This window comes from Somniosus microcephalus, chromosome 2, assembly GCF_052327205.1.
Source record: "Somniosus microcephalus isolate GS21.2 chromosome 2, FLI_Smic_1.0, whole genome shotgun sequence".
NCBI lineage: Eukaryota > Metazoa > Chordata > Chondrichthyes > Squaliformes > Somniosidae > Somniosus > Somniosus microcephalus.
This window is the reverse complement of record NC_140988.1, coordinates 30,392,758-30,416,124: the sequence shown is the minus strand read 5'-3', so window position 1 is coordinate 30,416,124 and position 23,367 is coordinate 30,392,758.

The window sequence follows — 23,367 nt, the reverse complement described above, 5'->3', positions numbered from 1 at the left end:
AACATGACTTCCCCTTCATAAAACCATGCTGACTCTGTCCGATTAAATTATGCTTATCCAAATGTCCCGTTACTGCTTCCTTAATAATGGATTCCAACATTTTACCAACCACAGATGTTAGGCTAACTGATTTATAGTTTCCAGCCTTTTGTCTACCTCCCTTTTTAAATAAGGGCATTACATTAGCAGTTTTCCAATCTGCTGGGACCTTTCCTGAATCCAGGGAGTTTTGGAAAATTACCAATGCATCCGCAATCCCTACCGCTACTTCTCTCAAGACCCTAGGATGCAAGCCATCAGGACCAGGGGATTTATCCGCCTTAAGTCCCATTATCTTACCGAGTACCATCTCCTGAGTGATTTTAATCGTGTTTAGCTCCTCCCCCCCTATAACCCCCTGTTTGTCCAGTGTTGGGATATTTTTAGTGTCTTCTACTGTAAAGACTGATACAAAATATTTGTTCAGTATTTGCCATCCCCATGTTCCCCACTACTAATTTCCCGGTCTCGTCCTCTAAGGGACCAACATTCACTTTAGCCACCCTTTTTCTTTTTATATAACTGTAGAAACTCTTAAGCATAAATGTGGGTCAATAAAATCGAGAGAGTTTTTTTTATTTATTCGTTCATGGGATGTGGGCATCACCAGCAAGGCCAGCATTTATTGCCCATGATAAGGTGGTGGTGAGCCCCCTTCTTGAACCGCTGCTCTTTGTAGCGGTTTGGTACAACTGAGTGACTTGCTCAGCCATTTCAGAGGGCAGTTAAGAGTCGACTACATTGCTGTAGGTCTGGAGTCACATATAGGCCAGACCAGGTAAGGGTGGTAGATTTCCTTCCCTAAAAAAGGACATTAGTGAACCAGATGGGTTTCTACAACAATCCGGTAGTTTCATGGTCACCATTACTGACACTAGCTTTTTATTCCAGTTTAATTTAATTAACTGAATTTAAATTTCCCAGCTGCCATGATGGGATTTGAACTCATGTCCCTGGATCATTCATCCAGGCCTCTGGATTACTCGTCCAGTAACATAACCACTGTGCTACTGCTCCCGAGTCTGGTGAGAAGAGAGAGGGATTCATATTCCTTATAATTAAATAACTAAATTATTGCAGTTACTAAGTTATTTCATTTTTCCAGCATCTACAATATTTTGCTTTTGCAAGTTATTGTAAAGTTGTCTGACAAAAGCAGACTGTGCAAACAATAGTAGAACTGTGCACATTGAAGATACAGCATAATGAGCCATTTCTGTTGCTTCTGCTTAGGCATAACAGATGTAACTTTATATTTATTCAATACATATTGACCAACTGTAAGCTTGATGGAATATTTTCATTTACAAAAAACTACTTGAAGCAATAAAGGTGAGTTAATTTGAGCTTGCTGCAGCAGCACACAAACTAAAATTGAAATGATGCACTGAAGCGTAAAGTAACTGTGATGAAATATTCCATTCACCACTGCCTGTGACTGAGATCGGTTTCAGTGTCATTTCCCTTCCCCCAGACCTCATTGTATTGTGTACTGGAATGTGCTGTATTGTATACTGGAATGTGCTGTGTGTAGGGCTCCGCCCATACCTGGCCCCGTTTGTAAGCTAGCTTCAGTCTGGCCTCAGTCTCCAGAAGGAAGACATCTCTCTCTCTTACGTGTTACTTTCTAAGTTAATAAAAGCCTTGTTTTTGTTCTGCTAACTTCGAGTCTCGGAATTATTGAGGCACATCAATTTTATTAACTTATTTTTCAACACTATGGATCAACTCCCGAAACCCGAACGTCTGGATTTGGATCAACATGCTCCGGACACATCAGCACGCTTCGGACACTGGTTTGAGTGTATGGAATTCTTCCTGGACAATTCCGCAGCCGTCAAAGACGCTACGGACGCTGCGAGGATGAGACTCGGAATTCTGCGGAATTGGGTAAGCCACCGGGTTTACCCCCTCATCCAAGACGCCGAGACGTACCTGGCCGCCTGCGACATCTTAAAGGTGCATTACCAGCAGCCTACGAATGAGGTGTATGCTAGGCACCTGCTCGCTACCCGCGCACAGCGACCTGGGGAATCGGTGGAGGAGTTCCTAAGCGCCCTGAAAATGCTTGGCAAAGACTGCAAGTGCCGAGATGTAAAAGCCGCAGTGTACACTGACGAGCTTGTTCGCGATGCCTTCATCACAGGCCTCAGCTCCACTTACATCCGGCAAAGACTGCTGGAAAAAACGGGGTTGGACCTGAAACAGGCTGCGGACACCGCGCGATCCCTGGATGTGGCCCAGAGAAACTCGGATGCCTACTCTTCAGCCCGCGCCGTCCACGCCGCCACGTGTGCACCGAGGGCGCCGCCATCTTGGAAGGCATCTTCCCCGCCCGACAGCCCGACACCGGCTGGGCCCCGCTCTCCCCCCAGAAGCCCTACGACAGCCGCGACGCGTCAGGGACCCAACTGCTACTTCTGCGGGCAGCCAAAGCACACCAGAAACCTGTGCCCGGCGAAAGGCACCACCTGCTTTAAGTGCGGTAAGAAGGGGCACTTCGGGAAGGTGTGCAGAGGGAACCCCACCGGAAAACCAACCGCCGGAAAACCCGCCACCGCCGCGTGTGCGCCGTGGGAGCGGCCATCTTGGACGCCATCTTGCCCGACCTCGTGGGGTCCGCCATCTTGTGAGCAGACAGCGTGGACGCCATCTTGTATCGATCAGGGCCCTACAGTGGCATCGGTCACAGTGGACCAGACCAGGCCGCACCCGCTATCCAGATCAATGGTGGACATCGAGGTAAACGGGTGCCGGGTTAAATGCTTAATTGACAGTGGAAGCACGGAGAGCTTTATCCACCCAGAACTGGCACAACAACTCTCCCTAAAGGTGGTCCCTACTCAGGGTACCATCTCTATGGCTGATAAAACCCAGACATCGACCATTCTGGGTTACTGCACGGTACAATTGTGCGTTAACGGAACTGTATATGATAATTTTAAAGCATTAATCATGAAGAACCTATGTGCGAGCGTGATCTTGGGCCTGGATTTCCAGTGCAACCACCAAAGCATCACGCTCAAGTACGGTGGGTCCCAGCCGCCCCTCACAGTGTGCGGTCTGGCTACCCTGAAGGTAAAGCCGCCTTCGCTATTCGCGAACCTTACCCCTAACTGCCGGCCAATAGCGACCAAAAGCAGGAGGTACAGCTGGGAGGACAGGCGGTTTATCGCGACCGAGGTAGACAGGCTCCTGAAAGAGCGCATTATTGAACGCAGCAACAGCCCGTGGCGCGCCCAAGTGGTAGTGGTAAGGGGTAGCGAGAAGAAACGGATGGTGATCGACTATAGTCAAACGATCAACAGGTACACCCTACTAGACGCCTACCCGCTACCCCGCATATCAGAAATGGTGAACCAAATCGCCCAATACCGGGTGTTCTCCACCATCGACCTCAAGTCAGCGTACCACCAGCTCCCTATCAGACCAGAGGACCGCCCGTACACCGCCTTCGAGGTGAACGGATGCCTCTACCAATTCCTCAGAGTCCCCTTTGGGGTGACGAATGGGGTCTCGGTCTTCCAGAGGGAGATGGACCGCATGGTCGATGACCACCACTTGTAGGCAACCTTCCCCTACCTCGACAACGTCACCATCTGCGGTCACAACCAGCAGGATCACGACTCGAACCTCAAGAGGTTCCTGAAAACCGCACAAAAACTCAACCTCACCTACAACGAGGACAAGTGCGTTTACAACACCACGCGCCTCTGCATACTAGGCAGCGTGGTGGAGAATGGGGAAATCGGGCCAGACCCCGACCGATTGCGCCCCCTACGGGAGCTGCCCCTGCCCAACACTCCCAAAGCCCTGAAAAGGTGCCTGGGGTTATTTTCTTATTATTCCCAATGGGTCCCCAACTACTCCGACAAAGCCCGCCCCCTCTTGAAAGCATCCTCTTTCCCGCTCTCTGCTGAGGCCCACGCCGCCTTCAAAAGCATTAAGCAGGATATTGAGCGGGCCACGCAACAGGCAGTGGACGAGAACACTCCATTTCAAGTGGAAAGTGATGCGTCCAACTTCGCCTTGGCGGCCACCCTCAACCAGGCGGGGCGGCCCGTAGCTTTCTTCGAGGACCCTCCAAGGGCCCGAGATCAGACACTCCTCCGTGGAAAAGGAGGCCCAAGCCATCGTGGAGGCAGTACGCCACTGGCGCCACTACCTAGCCGGCAAACGCTTCACCCTACTTACCGACCAGCGGTCGGTAGCGTTTATGTTCAATAATAAACAGAGGGGGAAGATTAAAAATGATAAGATTCTCAGGTGGCGGATCGAGCTCTCCACCTTCGAGTACGACATCATTTACCGGCCAGGGGCCCTTAACGAATCCCCTGACGCCCTCTCACGAGGGATGTGTGCCAGCGCCACCGGGGATCGGCTACAGACCCTCCACAACGACCTCTGCCACCCAGGGGTCACGCGGCTGTTCCACTTCATAAAGTCCCGTAACTTACCCTACTCGATTGAGGAAGTTCGGTCCCTGACCAGGAACTGCCGCACTTGCGCTGAGTGCAAGCCTCGGTTCTACCGCCCAGATAGAGCCCACTTAATCAAAGCTACACAGCCCTTTGAGCGGCTCAGCTTAGATTTCAAGGGCCCCCTCCCGTCCGTCGACCGCAATGTTTACTTCCTGAACATTGTGGACGAATACTCCCGGTTCCCATTCGCCTTCCCCTGCCCAGACATGACCAGCGCCACGGTCATTAAATGCCTCAACAGCCTGTTCTGCCTGTTCGGTATGCCGAGCTACATCCATACGGATAGGGGGGCGTCCTTCATGAGTGAAGAGCTACGCCAGTACATGCTGTCCAAGGGGATCGCCACGAGCCGTACCACCAGCTACAACCCCCGGGGTAACGGCCAAGTGGAGCGAGAGAACGGGACAGTATGGAAAGCAGTCACTCTAGCTCTAAGGACCAAGGGCCTCCCTATCTCCCGCTGGCAGGAAGTCCTCTCGGATGTGCTCCATTCGATACGGTCACTATTGTGTACGGCCACTAATACCACGCCTCATGAACGAATGTTTGTCTTTCCCCGGAAATCCACCTCAGGCGTATCCATGCCGTCATGGCTCTCCACCCCAGGTCCGGTACTCGTGCGAAGGCATGTGAGGGGCCACAAGACGGACCCTCTCGTGGAGCCAGTACACCTGCTCCACGCCAACCCCCAATACGCATATGTCCGGCACGCCGACGGAAGGGAGGACACCGTGTCCATAAAAGACGTCGCCCCAGCCGGCATCGACAACAACCACGGCAATAGCGGCAACGACGATCACAGCAACTCTTACCCACCCACTACTCTTTCATCACCCCCGGAAGAACACCGACCAACGGCACCCCCACCAACTACCCCTCCAACAACCCTGGCGGCACCCCCGGCAGAGACCCAGGAGGCTACCGGGGACACCCAGCCGACACCCGCGGCACCGCAACAGCCACGTCGGTCGCAGAGGACTATCAAACCCCCGAACAGACTAAATCTATAGAAGGGGTGAATGTGATTAAATATTCCATTCACCACTGCCTGTGACTGAGATCGGTTTCAGTGTCATTTCCCTTCCCCCAGACCTCATTGTATTGTGTACTGGAATGTGCTGTATTGTATACTGGAATGTGCTGTGTGTAGGGATCCGCCCATACCTGGCCCCGTTTGTAAGCTAGCTTCAGTCTGGCCTCAGTCTCCAGAAGGAAGACATCTCTCTCTCTTACGTGTTACTTTCTAAGTTAATAAAAGCCTTGTTTTTGTTCTGCTAACTTCGAGTCTCGGAATTATTGAGGCACATCAGTAACACCTGCACAACAATGTCATTGAAATTTGTAAAGCATTGCAATTTTTTTTTCCATTTTTGAGTTGCTACAGACAGACAACAGAATTAAGTCCCAGCACAGAATTCCTGTGTCACTTCCATGTCTCTAATAATACTGCACACTTATCCTACTGGACTCAAATTTCTCTTAATTAAAAAAGTTATCCATTTAAATATTGCCTCAGAGAGATAACCATCCCAATTCCTCATTGCTATCTTGTTAGTGCCACTATATTTTGCAGCATAATAGTGAAGAGAGGACTGATGACACATATTCAACGGGTGAGAGATGTCCTCTTCTGCAGGGCATTCGACTACATCAAATACAGCACGCAGCGGAGCAGAGGGGCTGGGTGATCATTTTCCATGCGCTCTGGAGGACCCGTGCAGCCGGCTCACCGGCTTGTAAATGGGAAAAACCGCACATGCCCGGAATTTTGAAAGGGCCGGGCAGCCCGTTAGAGGAGCCGCGGGGTCCAAAAAAAATTAGAGGGAACATTGCAGGGTGATCACAAACTCTATATGCTTGCTGACTTCCCCAGGGTGCAGGGGGGGCACCCACGTGCCGCTGAAGGCCCCGCTCGAGGAACCTGTCGTTTTTTATCAATGGGAGGAGACACCACTCGCTCAGTGTGGGAATGGTCTGTGATGCCCAACAAAGGATCCTGCATGTTAACTCAGAGCACCGGGGAAGCTCTCACGACGCCTTTGTCCCTTGTCCTTCCACCATCTATGAATTATTGTTGCCGCTCCACCATCTATGGAATAGGAGGCAGATAGTTCCTGGGGGTGGGGAGGACAAGACCTACCCCCTGAAGCCGTGGCTGATGACACCATTCAGAATCACTAACAATGCAGCACAGGAATGGTACAACGGTGCATACACAGCGACCCAGATGGTGGAAAGGACCACAGAGGTGCTGAAAGCTCACTTCAGGTGCCTGGACAGGTTGGTGGGGTGAAGGGAGGGGGTGGAGTGGCAAAGATTGTAGTGGTCTGCTGCCTATTGCACCGTTTTCGCATTGGAGGAATGCTTCAGCCTGAACTTCCCAAGCAAGATGGCCGTGGAACCAGAGGACCCCGAGCTGCATGCCCCTGAGCCCTGGCCCATTGGAGGAATGCACAGTGGCAGCGGCCAGGGCAGTCAGAGAGCAGCTGTTGGCACGGCTGTTCAGGGTCACTGCCACTTCCTTCCATGTCACTTAGTTGACCTTGTGGGAAATCATCCCCCCTTGCTATCTCCAGTAGCCGATCTCGGCACTGCTCCACTGCATCGAGGTGAGCTCGCCGGTCCTCATCCTTGAAGTTCACAGTCCTTATCGTCGATTCCTCTGGAGATCATGACATATCTGTGGAAATGGGGATGTGCAGACACTGGAAATTACTTTTTAAACACTGTTTTACAGGAATTTTGTTTACTAAAATCAACAAATTTTGATTGATATAACATTATTTCACAACAGATAGGTCACTCACCTCCCAATTCCAAGCCTCACTCGGAGTTATATGGAGTCTGTTCTGAGCTTTTGTGCCATGTGGTTGGTATAGGAGGTAAGCTATTGGCTCAATCCGCTTCAGAGGACCTGGATTTTCTATTAAGGTCGTTGTGGTGTATTCAAATTACTTTTCCAGGAAATTTCAGCAAAAGTTAACAATGGGTAGATCGGTGGGATTTACAATGCAAGTCCTATATCGCACCCTTCCAAGAAATTCCGGACCATTAGTTCTTGTGTTCTACCCAAATGGTAGTATAACAAAAATGACAAATTTCATATAATTGAGTAAAAAAAAGGGAATTAATTCACTCTCAGAATATCCTGTGTATTGGTATTACTGACCAACTTTTTAATGTTTCAAAAAAAGTTAATTCTATTAAGGGTAGTTCCAAAAACAATGCTAAAAGATGAGTGATGCACAATCAAATGATCCATTTTACTGAGCTATAGAGAGCACCTTCTTGAATGTAAATGGGGTAGAATACAGTATGTTTGTTCATGTCACTGATTTCAATTGATTATGGTTGATTGTTAATATGCGATTCGCTCAGGTAATTTTATGGAAATTTGCCCACACGTTGATCATTTAATCGTAAAGTGACTTCCTTGTATACTTCAGTTTTATACGTTTGAAGGCACAGATGTGGCACATAATCCTGGCCTCATCCATAGGTTTTGCTTTTGGTTGGAGGGAGGAAGTTGTTATGTTATGTTAACACCAAAATACAGTGTAAGAGGAGACAGATATGTCCAAAGGAATCCATACAAGACTATCACAATTGAGGAAATATCTCTGTGGAGGAGAATATTCTATCAATGCCTCTGGAAAATCACCAGAGCTGCTGATTGATCCCCCTTAACCCTGACTCTTTTCTCCCTTCCTAACCCATCCTCAAAGTGAATTGGCTGAAGGTTATGGGGCAATCTCTGCAAGCTCAATGGGCTTCATTCTGTATCACCTACAACAGATCTTTGATCCATGATCCTGGTAGCAAAAAGGAGCACCATGTGCCAGTAGTAAATACTACTGTACCATTCAGTTTTGCGCCACGTTGTCGCTATTGGAATGGCAATGTTGCCAAGCAATGTTATTTCCAAGAATTCCATGGGCTGGATTTTGTGAATGGAGGCGAGTTGGAGGCGGGACAGCTGCTTGTCGTGTCAATGTCCCGCCTCCATCCTTGCCTGACCAACCAGAAGGATTTTCCCCTGATTGAGCGTGTTAAGCCCGCCCTGCGGGCTCAGCAGGCCAATTAGGGAAGAAGTCAGTGACAGAGTACGTCAAAGTCAGACGTGCTATCCGTCAACACTTCTTGAAAGAAGAAATGTCAGCGATTGACAGCTCTGTGAAGCTGTCAAACACTGACATTCTCTTTAGTTTGAGGTGTCCTTGTGTTCAGGACTCATCAAACCTTTCAAATGTGTAAATTTCACATGGCTGTTGGTACATAGATTCCAACAGCCAGTATGTGAAATTGACAAGGAAGATGTCGGCTCTCCCGATCCACCGCGGCTGAAGGCTGTAGAAAGAAAACAAGGTAAGTGAACACTTTTTAAAACTTATCACTCACCTTGCATACTTACCACTCCACACTTGCACCCATCACTCACCTCTACACCTTACTTCCAGGGGCCTCCGACCGTCACAGGCCTCCATGTCTCCTCCAACTCGGCGAGGTTCTCCGAGGTCAGGAAGCCTTCACTTGTGAATGTAAAATGGCAGTAATCCTTTTTGCTGCCTGTTAACAGGCAGTTAAAAGGATTAAATGCCTTTCCCGCCTCCAGGAGACGGGACCCGAAGTTGCACATCTTCCCGCCCCCTGGCAAAGGGCATGGGGGCGGGTTTGCCATCCGGCCCCACTTTCTCTGAATTTACCGGCTGTCCCGCCTCCTTGGGGCTTGGAAAATCCAGCCCCAAATCTTGCACAATTTTCCTGATCGCCACCCGAGAAGAATAGCAGCTCCAGCACAAACCATGATCATGTCATTTTTCAATGTTCTAATGGTTACTGAGGGGCTCAAAAATCTCAAGGGTTCTTGTTCCATTGGGGATGGCTCATTGGGATGAATAACAGGGTAGCAACTTGATCAGCCAACGCAGATGGCATAATCTGCAAGATCTTAGTTCAGTTTGTTTATAAATGTCATCTTGAGGTTTGCAACTAGATTGCAGCCTTGAGATTACCCCAGAGCATTTATTTTTTCTTAATGTGCATGGTTAACTTCCTGGGGCCATTTTATTCTGCTCACCTTTTACTTTGAAAACACTTCTAACAGGACAACCGCTCATTCTTCAAATCAAATCAACTTTTATTGTCATTGTTAGTGCACAAGTGCAGTACAACGAAATGTAGGCTTGCGGCTCCCGAGAGTGTACATTTAGATTAAGACATTTAAACATTCAACATACATTTGGCTTGTAATACATTAACATAAACATAACCATAATAAAGTGCATTGGCAGATGTGCAGGCTTTAGAGTTTATTTGTGGAGTTCAGTAGGATGACAGCCCTGGGAAAGAAGCTGTTCCTAAATCTGGTCGTATGGGTGCGAATGCATCTGTAGCGTCTCCCAGATGGCAGGAGGGCGAACAGACTGTGGCTGGGGTGGGTAGGGTCTTTGATGATGGTCCGTGACCTCCGTAAACAGCGTTTCTGGTATATGTGCTCTATGGTCGGTAGCCGGGTGCCGGTAATGCATAATGACATGGACACTGAAGAATCAACAATTTGCAAATGTCATTGAGAGATGACAGGATTATAGTGCAGGAAACAGAAAAGTGACACTAATACTTTAAGTTTAAGGTTCAGGCTCAGAGGTTTTTTTTATTTCTTTATGGGATGTGGGCCAGCATTTATTGCCCATCTCTAGTTGCCCTTGAGAAGGTGGGGGTGAGCCACCTTCTTGAACCGCTGCAGTCCATGTGGTGAAGGTGCTCCCACAGTGCTGTTAGGGAGGGAATTCCAGGATTTTGATACAGCGACGATGAAGGATCGGCAATGTACTTCTAAGTCAGGATGGTGTGTGACTTGGAGGGGAACTTGGAGGTGGTGGTGTTCCCATGTGCCTACTGCCCTTGTCCTTCTAGGTGGAACAGGTCACAGGTTTGGGAGGTGCTACCGAAGAAGCCTTGGCGAGTAGCTGCAGTGCATCTTGTAGATGGTCACACTGCAGCCACGATACGCCGGGTGGTGTAGGAAGTGAATGTTTAAGGTGGTAGATGGGGTGCCAATCAAGTGGGCTGCTTTCTCCTGGATGGGGTCGAGCTTCTTGAGAGTTGTTGGGGTTGCACTCATCCAGGCAAGTGGAGAGTATTCCATCACACTCCTTACTTGTGCCTTGTAGATGGTAGAAAGGCTTTGGGGAGTCAGGAGGTGAGGCACTTGTCACAGAATACCTAGCCTCTGACCTGCTCTTGTTGCTACAGTATTTAAGTGGCTGGTCCAGTTAAGTTTCTGGTCAATGGTGACCCCCAGGATGTTGATGGTGGGGGATTCGGTGATGGTAATGCCATTGAATGTCATGGGGTGGTGGTTAGACTCTCGCTTGTTGGAGATAGTCATTGCCTGGCACTTCTGTGGCACGAATGTTACCTGCCACTTATCAGCCCAAGCCTGAACGTCGTCCAGGTCTTGTTGCATGCGGGCATGGACTGCTTCATTATCTGAGGAGTTGTGAATGGCACTGGACAGTCATCAGCGAACATCCCCTTATGTCGGAGGGAAGGTCATTGATGAAGCAGCTGAAGATGGTTGGGCCTAGGACACTGCCCTGAGGAACTCCTGCAGCGATGTCCTGGGGCTGTGATGATTGACCTTCAAATCACCACAACCATGTAGAGGAAGCTTTACTTTACATTTGGCCAATGCTGCACCTGATCAAGTAGTATTTGACATTAATAGTAAAGGCAAAGAATATATATAAATTTTCCAGTTTCCACAATAGACATCTCCCAGCATGATACCTGATGAGTGCACAATTCACCTTCCCCGCCCCCTTTCACAAAATACAAACACAAAAAAGCCATTCCCAATAGATCTAAAGATAAGCATTTGGCTCAGCATTCTAATTGCTAGATCATACTAAAAATAAAGAATACAAATATTGTAAACTAAAGTTTGGGAGCTTAGCAGTTGTTCTGTATCAGCAATAGTCTGGTCTTACGTGCATCATGAGGTTTAAGGCTTGCAGCTCCATGTTTTATTCAGAATTACTGCATTGGCACTTGGCAGTGCTGTGAAGAATATCCTCCCATTCTCTCAGATACAGCCAAGTGTCAAATAGTAAAACTGCCACAAAGGAAAACAAAATATACAACAGGGAAGAACCTCCATTATCAGCATATGGGTAATGAAAATTGATCGATAAGCAAGAGCCCCCAATACAATACAAACAACAACAAAAATTGTTTTCTTTACCAAGAAAAGATGAAATACAAGTAACAAAAGAATCATTAGTGGACTGTGCAATCGGGCAACATCTTGCGCAAGGCTTTGGCCCCAGGAAAATACTGGTGGATAATACAACAACTTGCATTTATATAGCGCCTCTAACATAGCAAAATATCCCAAGGCACTTCACAGGAGCATTAAAAAAACAAAATTTGACACTGAGCTACATAAGGAAATATTAGGGCAGATGACCAAAAGCTTGGTCAAAGAGGTAGGTTTTAAAGAGGAAAGAGAGGGCAAGAGGCGGACAGGTTTAGGAAGGGAATTCCAAAGCTCGGGCCTTGGCAGCTGAAGGCACGGCCAAAAATGGTTGAGCGATTAATATCGGGGAGGCTCAAGAGGCCAGAATTAGAGGAGCGCAGATATCTCGGAGGGTTGTGGGGCAGGAGGAGATTACAGTGACAGGGAGGGGCGAGGCCATGGAGGGATTTGAAAACAAGAATGGGAATTTTAAAAATCGAAGTGTTGCTTAACCGGGGTTGCGAGCACAGGGGTGAAGGATGAACAGAACTTGGTGCGAGTTAGGACACCGGCAGCAGAGTTTTGGATGACCTCAGGATGATGAATAATTGGAGTGTGGGTAAAGAAGATTTCACTAACATAAATGTGGATTATAGTCACTGACGATGAATTTACCTAGTTTAGTGTCCTTGTTAAGCTAAAGAAGAATCGATTTTCTATACTCTAGAATGTAAGGATGAGATTTTATAAATGTTACAAAATATTTAAATGTTTGATTATTGTTTTTCTGCTGGGTACATACTCACATATAATGTATTGAAGTGATAAAGATGAAACTCGTACATTTGCTGAGAGTACATACTCCCTTGCTTTTTCAAGTGATGTTCTGTCCCTTTTACTTGTCTCCCTTGGCCATACGACAATTGTATTGGGTAAGCGATACATTCAGAGTCAGGCAGCTTTGCAGCTCTCAAGCCCAACGCTTAAAGCAGTCTGGTGATGATCTCTCCGATTTCCCCTCCTTCCCTGTCTTCCAAGGATGTACCTGGCCTCATGCCTTCACAAAATGACATTTTTGAGATCTGTAACTCAGCAGTATGGAGGTTCAACGGCATGAATCCAAGCTCCAACACTGTGTGCCACCATGTGTTGACATTATCGCCTAAACATATATACTTAATTTAATGTGAGACAAATTTGTTATTATAGACTGCATTGGAGAAACTGAGTAGTGCAATGCATTAGCACATTGCCCTTTCAACACTAGGTTTGAATCCAGTCAGACTGATGGAACAAAAGTTAGCTGTGCAAAAGTCAAATGAGTTCAGTTAACCTCAACCCAGCTACTATCAGTAGTGCATTTCAGCATAAAAGCATAATTGGTATTAAATTGGAAATCTTACTCAAATAAGCTGATGTGAGAAGTGGAACATTTCATACTGTTGATATAAAGGATGTTCTTCTGAGATAGGAGTTATAGCAGGTTATTGGGGTGGAAGAGAGGATTTGTTCTGCACCAGGCTTCATTTTGGAGTGTTCGATGCTGATACTGAGTGCGCAAAGTGGGAGATCATTCCAGCACTGACCTCACATTGATGAATACAAAATTGCAGCAAAAAATATAAATTTATATTTTTAAAATGTTTATATTTATTTAGTGTCATTCTAAGCATTTCCAGTATATATTTATAATAGTAGTGTTAACACATTGCAGAAGTGCTATTATAAAAACATTATTTTTTAGTGAGGTTAAATCCTAACACTTAACACATTGGTACGAAAGTCCTTTGTCCACAATTTTAACACAGAATTAACTTGTTTAAATATTGCCTCACTTAAAATAGCACACAGAAATGTCACATGAATACTTTAAATGTTCATACATTAATATCACACAGAAGGATTTCACTCCATTAACATGAAATTACTTTCATGGTGTAGCTAATTCTTTTTAATTATGAGTATTTCATACAATAACTTTATATTTTAGGGATTCTACTGCTTACAATGGTATAAAACTCATTTAACATCCACTTCAAAGAATTTTTGGCATATATGGTTATGTAAATGTAAAATATTTAAAGGAATTACTTAATGCAGTAAAAGATGAATAAATATTCTATGTAATGTAACCGATGTGTAGAGGAACTGCTTATTTAAATTATTATAACTGAATGTGATATGAAACTTACAATTAATCATAAGTTTTTAGAGGCAGATAACATTTCAAAATTGCTAAAATCAAGCAGCCCATGATAATTTGTACAATGTTTATGTTGTACCATTGGACTTAAATACTAACCATAATTGGCTGAAAATAAAATTGACTGCAAATATGATTATAAAGACTTCTCATTCTTTAAAAAGGTATTTACTTCATGACTTTGATATACATAACATTTATTGGGTGTATCTGTGACTATTTACCTTGGCAACTCTAAATTAGGGCTCAAATCTCATGACAATCTGATGTACGTTAGATCTACTCACCGTCCAAGGAAAGTGCTTAAAGGCTTTGTGTAACTATACAGAACATTAAACTGAGATAACAGAGGTACTTCCTTGACCTGGGGAAATTTCATCGAACCAGACTCCTTGGTTTTCCCAGCACAAATATCTGTCTTGATTTTTCACACCCTTCCCCACTAAATGGTGCAACAGTAGTACCAAACTTGTTTTGAATGTGCTCAGGGCCAATTATGGCACCAAACTGACCAGTAGTGCCACAACTACACACAAATGAGCAACTCAACAATTCCCAATTTAAAAAAAATAAAATGTCAGACTATATGTATATATCCAATAAAATAAATAGCAACTGCAGGATTTTTCAAACAATAAGGTAAGGTGAACTACCAAACAGCAAAAGGTTGCAAGAGTTAGTTAATACACACAACACAATTAAGCAGAACCTCAAAAAGGCAGACAATGCACAAAATTAAAGCAATGTGTAATTTATAAACATATAGCTTTGGTACTGGAATAATTTATTAGAATTGTTCCAGATGCGTTAGCAAAACTGACAGTTATTAGAAACATTTTCCTAAAAAAGCCAAAAATTAGTATTAATCATTGGAGACCACAACAGAAAAATAACTTGCAAATAATTCCCAACTTGAATCGTTAAACATTAAGGTCAATAATTTCAAGCACTATACAGGTTGCTAACATTTAACTTGGAATGTTGTGTCTCTTCTCTTTGCGCTGGCCTTGTTTAGTCCCGAGGTATGTGACTTCCCCGACAGGTGCACCCTGTCCACATATTTCTCCAGGGAGGGATTAAGCAGGGCAGCAATGACTCCGGCTCTTATCGAGTGGGCATTGCGTTTCACCTGCTGCCAAATTTTCTCCATCCCCAGAAATATTATTATAGAAAGAATTCCTTTCCGGGTCTACCACTGCAAGTGGAGATAAACATCGGAGTCAGATTCAGTCCCCCTCACATGATTTCCAGTAATACACTTGTTTCCAAGTATGCACGTACAAATGGTTCAATTATCACTGCAAATACTTCATTATTAATGATTCTCTTGTCCTTGTGTTTTTGTAAATAAATTGTTTCGGCATATATATATATATAATATAAATAATGAATATAAATATGCAATAATGTGTTATTTTTAAATCATATGCCACTTAAGCACTTACAAATGTGGTTTTCTTGCCATCCACTTCATCAGTGGACTTCTTGCCCTTATCTTTCTCGTTGCGGGGTGTGTATTTTCGCGGCTGGTTGTCCGTTTCTGAAGAAAATTAACAAGAAACTGGACTTTAAGGCAAAAAAAAAATCCGACTTTAGCAATTAGAAAAATGCTGAATCCAGCCGGTGTCTTGGCAGCGACTAAAAGCCTGATGCGGTCACAGGGGGAGTGGGGGGGTTCGAGTCTCTGCCTCTCCATCAGTCAGTCTCCTCTCACAGCGCACAATGCTCACACCCGCAGTCCACAGACCGCCAGCTGCAAGGACCCGAGGCCAGGGGAGGCGGAGTAGTCGCCGCTGGATTGATAGCTCCTGGGACCACTCACAGGGCTCGCACTGTCCTCCATTGGATGCTGCATCCTTTCCACCACCTCCCATCCCATCCCCGCCCCCGGCAACCTCTCTGGACGGTCGAAGCCCCCCGAAGAAGGGTTCAGCAATGTTGAGATTTAACAGAAGGTGTCTAACTCCCCGACAGCATAGCGTTGAATGCATTTATGACAATTGAACGATTCCATTAGAGGATTCCAGACCAGTGCTTAAAAACGTATTTATAATTTTTTTTAACTTGCATTTATATAGCGCCTTCACGACCACCAGAGGTCCCAAAGCCTTTACACCCAATTAAGTGGCCCTGGAGATGGAGCACACGGTGTCCGCCGGCACGCTTGAGGCCTTCCGCGACCGGTGGGCGCCGCAGGGACTGGAGTGCATCATCACCCCGGCCAACCCAATTTTAATTTAATTTGTTAAGTTTTATTAAGTTACAGAAAATTTGATTAAATACCCATTCAAAAAGAGTACACTGTGGCAGAGCCACCATAAGACTATGGACATTTGTATATACAGTAATTACTTTTTACAGCTTTGTTATACAGCCTGACAATGTACCTTTAAATGTATCTGTTACTATACTCAGGCTTCTCTCCTATACTCTGCGTGATGATGTCACGCCGTCCATCACGTGACTCCTCAACGGCAGGAAGAACGTGATGACGTCATGACATCAGAGCTCGGAACCTGCTAGCAGTTGAGTTCGGAACCTGCTGGTAGTTGAGCTCGAAACCTGCTAGCAGTTGAGCTCAGAAACTTCTAGTTATTCCTGAGAGACTTCCAAGCAGACCAGACCTGTTTGTATCTGATCCTGTAGTTGATACCTAGCTTCGTTTGTTCATTAAAGTTAATTACTTTAATTCACTGAGTCAAACTCCATCTTTTAGTTAGGAACAACGGTTCCTACAACACCCAATTAAGCTGGTCCAGGCAGCGGGTAGTCGAGGGGGTTGTTCGGCCGGATTGCCTGCCTCTCTTCCACAGCCATGTTCACGCCCGGGTGGCCTTGGAGATGGAGCACGCGGTGTCCGCCGGCACGCTGGAGGCCTTCTGCGACTGGTGGGCGCCGCGGGGACTGGAGTGCATCATCACCCCGGCCAATTAAATTTTAATTTAATTTGTTAAGGTCCTTTTAAAGTTTTATTAGTTACAGTTTATTTGTTTTAAGTGTGCACAAGAAGAGTACACCCAATTAAGTACTTTTTTATTGAAGTTTAATCACTATTGTAATGTGGGAAATGTGGCATTCAGTTTGCGCACAGCAAGCTCCCACAAACAGCAATGTGATAATGACCAGATAATCTGTTTAATGAAGGATAAATATTGGCCAAGACACCAGGAAGAACTCCCCGGCTCTCCTTTGAAATAGTACCACAGGATCTTTTCCATCCATCTGAGACAGCAGATAGTGCCTTGGTTTAATGTCTTATCTGAAAGACAGCACCTCCAACAGTGCAGCACGCCCTCAGTACTGCACTGGAGTGTCAGCCTAGATTTTTGTGTTTAAGTCTCAGGAGCAGGACTTGAACCCATCAACCTTTCTTCGGAATTCCCTATTTGAATTCTTGGTGACTATCTTATATTGATGGCATCTAGTTTGGCTCTTCCCCACAAGTGGAAACACTCTCTCTGTCTACTCTATCAAAACCCTTCATGATTTTAAAGACCTCTATTAGGTCACCCCTCAGCCTTCTCTTTTCAAGAGAAAAGAGATCCAGCCTGTTCATCCTTTCCTGATAGGTATTGTTGTGGAGTATTTTAAACCAACACTCGACACACGATTTTAGATCGATAGTCAAGTTGTCTTTATTGCACCGGTGGGGAAACAGTCTGCTCTGCCTTAGCCAGACTTTTCCAAATTGCCACAGCAAACACTACATTTTTATACATTACAATACACATGGCCATCTCATGCACAATTCATTCCTGCCACCCGATTGGATCCCGGCCCACATGCATCTTCACTAATTGGTTGCCTATGCCACGTTACATTAAAGTACCGCCTTTATTATCGGAAAATTAAATGTCCGTTATCCCACAAGCTGTTGTTGCACCTATGACCTCTGTTTATGCCAAATGGGGTCTCATCAACATTGTACTTCTGGTTCATTGTCCTCCTTTCCTGCCTTTCTAGGCCTCTTTCATTGTTTTACTTTCCTGCCAGAACAGAACTTACATCCTCTTAGGCCTCTTATGGTTCCAAGTCCGGCTATGTTATCTCCACTGCCAATTCAGCAACTTAGAAAAAGATGGTCTTTATTTCAGTGAAACTGCCAGCGATGTCAGTTTAACTCTTTCCCCACTGCAATCCCCCCTTTTGGTACTTGGCCCTTGCCCAAGTTAAACCACATGTATAAGCATCGCTGTGCCTCCTGCCCCATGCGGTGATCAGGCGCTGGTTCGGGAGACCCTGCATACCCATCGTGTTTAGAGCAACCTTGTGTTTTCCAGCTTTTTCTGACTTGCTTTAGCTCTTTGTTTGGTCCATTTCTTTTTACAAGCGGTGCGTGCTGCTATTCCCCATCCTATAGCCATGACTAACTGTACTATAACTAAAATATGAGAAATAATGTGGATCCATGGGTGTATGTTGACATTCATTCCCCAATCCCACAGCTTCTCATACCATGGGACTTCCTGTAGCTCTACCTCTATGTCCCTTTCTAATTCCCCAAGATTCCTTTGCAACACCATGTATTGTTTCACCATCTTACTTAAATCCTCTTTCATTTCTTGAGGATCCTCTTGCAGGCGGGGTATTGGGGCCCCTACGGATCTTTATAATTGACCAATTCGTCCTTTAGACTATCTGGCACATTTAATTTTATCTCCTCCCTTGAATGTACATACACCAATCTGGTGTGTCCAATTGTCACAGGGATCTTTGGCGTAAAGCAGAAGTTAGGCATTGTGATTGCACATGCAAGGTTACTATATTGGTACTCAGTCTCTGTGGTGACTATACAAACATTAGAAATATAGAAACATAGAAGATAGGAGCAAGAATAGGCCATTCGGCCCCTCGAGCCTGCTCCGCCATTCAATGCGATCATGGCTGATCATCCAAATTCAGTACCCTGTCCCTAATTTCTCTCCATACCCCTTGATCCCTTTAGCCTTAAGAAATATATCCAGTTCCTTCTTGAATATATTTAATGAATTGGCCTCTACTGCCTTCTGTGGTAGAGAATTCCACAGGTTCACCACTCTCTGGGTGAAGAAATTCCTCCTCATTTCTGTCCTAAATGGCTTACCCCTTATCCTTAGACTGTGACCCCTGGTTCCGGACTCCCCGACCATCGGGAACATCCTTCCTGCATTTAGTCTGTCCAGTCCTGTCAGAATTTTTAAAGTTTCAATGAGATCCCCTCTCATTCTTCTAAACTCCAGCGAGTGTAAGCCCAGTCGACCCAATCTCTCCTCATACGTCATTCCTGCCACCCCAGGTATCAGCCTGGTGAATCTTCGCTGAACTCCTTCCATGGCAAGAACATCCTTCCTCAGATAAGGCGACCAAAACTGCACACAATACTCAAGATGTGGTCTCACCAAGGCCCTGTACAACTGCAGCAAGACATCCTTGTTCCTGTACTCAAACCCTCTCGCTACGAAGGCCAACATACCATTTGCCTTCTTAACCGCCTGCTGCACCTGCATGCTTACCTTCAGCGACTGGTGCACAAGGGCACCCAGGTCTCATTGCATTCCCCTTTCTCCCAATCTATTGCCATTCAGATAATAATCTGCCTTCCTGTTTTTGCCACCAAAGTGGATAACCTCGCATTTATCCACGTTATATTGCACCTGCCATGCTTCTGCCCAATCACCCAACCTGTCCAAATCATCCTGGAGTTTCTCGGCATCCTCCTCACAGCACACACGCCCACCCAGCTTTGTGTCGTCTGCAAATTTGGAGATATTACATCTAGTTCCCTTGTCTAGATCATTAATATATATTGTGAATAGCTGGGGTCCAAGGACCGATCCCTGCGGTACCCCACTAGTCACTGCCTGCCACTCGGAAAAGGACCCGTTTATTCCAACTCTTTGCTTTCTGTCTGCCAACCAGTTCTCTATCCAAGTCAACATCTTGCCCCCAATCCCATGTGCCTTAACTTTACACGCTAATCTCTTATGCGGGACCTTATCGAAAGCCTTCTGAAAGTCCAAATACACCACATCCGCTGGTTCTCCCTTATCTATTTTACCAGTTACATCCTCAAAAAATTCCAGTAGATTAGTCAAGCACGATTTACCTTTTGTAAATCCATGTTGACTTTGTCCGATCCTGTCACTGTTTTTCAAGTGCTCTGCTATTACATCTTTTATAATGGACTCTAGCATTTTCCCCACTACCGATGTCAGGCTTACCGGTCTGTAATTCCCCGTTTTCTCTCTACTACCTTTTTTGAATAGTGAGGTAACATTAGCTACCCTCCAATCCATGGGTACTGTTCCAGATTCCATCGAATGTTGGAAGGTGATCAGCAATGCATCTACGATTTCTAGGGCCACTTCCTTAAGTACCCTAGGATGTAGATTATCAGGCCCTGGGGATTTATCGGCCTTCAATCCCGTCAATTTCCCTAACACCATTTCCCTACAAATACTGATTTCTTTCAGTTCCTCCCTTTCATCAGACCTTATGTTCCTCGACATCTCTGGGAGGTTATTTGTGTCCTTCTTTGTGAAGACAGAACCCACACGCGCCTCATACCATCGTAGTTTCCTTTATTTAAATTCAGGACCCTAGTCTCTGAGTCAACTACTTTACTCTCCATCTTAATGAAGAATTCTATCATATTATGATCACTCAGCCCCAAGGGGCCTTGCACAACATGATTGCTAATTAATCCTTTCTCATTACATAATACCCAGTCTAAGATGGCCTGATCTCTAGTTGGCTCCTCGACATATTGGTCCAGGAAACCACCCCATATACACTCCAGGAATTCCTCTTCCACAGTATTGTTACTAATTTGGTTAGCCCAATCTATATGTAGATTAAAGTCACCCATGATAACTGCGGTGCCCTTATTGCACGCTTCTCTAATTTCTCTTTTAATGCCATCCCTAGCCTCCACATTACTGTTTGGAGGTCTATATACCACTCCCACTAATGTTTCCTACCCCGTGGTATTTTTCAGTTCTACCCATACAGATTCCACATCATCAGAGCTAATATCCTTCCTTACAATTGTGTTAATCCCTTCTTTAACCAGCAATGCTACCCCACCTCCTTTTCCTTTTTGCCTATCTTTCCTGAATATTGAATACCCCTGGATGTTGAGTTCCCAGCCTTGGCCACCCTGGAGCCATGTTTCCGTAATCCCAATCATATCATATTTGTTTACCTCTATTTGCACAGCTAATTAATCCAACTTATTACAAATGCTCCTTACAGAATTAACTTCATTTTTATACCTGGAAGAAAATGAAGCTATGGTTTCTTTCTTTTTCAAGTGATACTGGTTCGTTAAAAAAAATTGATCTGGATTGAATTGGAGTTATTGAGGTTAATTAACCTATTAAAACCAGACTTTTATTGTGGCCACGGTGAAATTCTGGTTGGTGTAAATTTGTGTAGACCACATTGAATGAGATATTTAATGGTCTGAAACCAGACTTTAAAATATTTACAGTCTTGGATATAGTGAACGGGTTCTGGTCCATACCATTGGCAGAGGAATCACAAAGGGAAATTTCACCTTTATTGTCGGGGATAGACAGTATACATAGACCAGTGTCCCGCAGGGGTTCCACAATAGTCCAAATATATTCTACCGTGTACTGAGTCAAGCCTTATACGAGTTAGACCTATCAAAGTACCAGAGCGCCCTACTCCAATATGTCGATGACATAATGATTGCATCAGAGGATGCCAAAGGGCACATGGGAGCATTACTATCCACCCTCCAGACACTTAAGAAAGCTGGCTTTAAATTGAACCCCCAAAAGGCACAGGTTTGACTGTCCAAAGTGAAGTATCTAGGGCACGAGATTAGCCAGGGGTATAAGGCACTCCCGCAGGAACGAAAGGCAGCCATAAAAGACATGCCAAGGCCAGTGACTGTCCGGGGAGTGAGGAAAGTGTTGGGACTATTTAACCACTGCAGGAATCTTATATCAGACTTTGCAGGGAAAGGAGAGCCAATTCAACGGTTAGTTAAAGGGGGGAGACCCGCCACTGATAAGATAGAATGGGAATCAGAGCAGGACGAGGCTTATGCAAAATTAAAAGCAGCCCTGACATCCGCACCCACACTAAGATTGCCAAATATAGTCAAACCGTTCCATATATACTATAGTATAGACGGGAACTTCTATAATGCTGTAGTCACCCAAGAGTACGGGGGAGATATGAGGCCAATTGCCTATTACTCCACCCAACAATCCCCCGTGGCTAAAGGAATGGCGAGATGCGTGGCGGCCCTCGACTGCGCCGCATGGGCGGTGCGGATATGCGAGCCCATCACTATATCAGGACAGCTGATACTACACACGCAACACACAGTGGTGGACCTGCTAAACACAGGCAAAATGAAGACTGTATCAGACAGAAGGAGGGCGGCTTGGGGAGCAGTATTGATACTCGAGGACAGATCAGTCCAGATTATAAGGGAACATAAAGTCAACCCCGCAGAGGGAATGCTATCAGAGGGTGAGGCACACGAGTGTTAGTTAGTATTCGAAAAAGAGGTCAGAGGAACCGTATCAGAATCACCCCTTGAAAATCCCGAAAACTCCTTTTATGTAGACGGATCTCGCCGATATATAAATGGGGAGCCACACACGGTTGGGCAGTAGTATCCGAGAACGGAGAAACAGTCGCAAAGGGAGGGCTTGAAGGAGGAACCTCAGCACAGGTAGCAGAACTAGTGGCTTTCACGGAAGCATTGAAATTGGCAAAAGGAAAATGAGTAAATATATACACAGACAGTAGATATGCATTTGGGGTAGTGCATGACTATATGATAGCGTGGAATAGGAGAGGACATGTAACCTCCGAAGGAGGACAAATACAGCATGAGGAGGTAGTGAGAGACCTAGTAGGAGTGGTAAAAGGAGCAGAAGAGGTAGCAGTGATTAAAATAAAGGCACACCGTAAGATAGTGAGCAAGCAACAAAAAGGAAATAGGTTTGCTGATCAGGCAGCAAGAGCAGCAGCGGACACAGAGATGCCTACACCAATAGCAATAGGTAGAATAACAGCAGAGGGAAGAAATACTGCCTAGTGATCATAGACCAGTTTACAAGGTGGGCGGAAGCATTCCCCACCAGAGACTGCAGTGCTCAGACTGTGGCCCGAATATTTGCATACAACGTGATACCGAGATGGGGGGTCCCGTTGCAAATAGATTCAGATCAAGGTACCCACTTTACAGGAAAGGTAATGAAAGAAACTTGTAAGCTACTAGGAGTAAGATATCCCCTATCATCCGCAAAGCTCAGGCATGGCAGAGCGAATGAACAGAACCCTGAAAACAGCCTTAAGCAAGGCCATTAGGAAATACGTACAAACATTGGATAATCAATTGAAGGAGCTCAAACAAGAAATTAAAGAGCAACAAGACA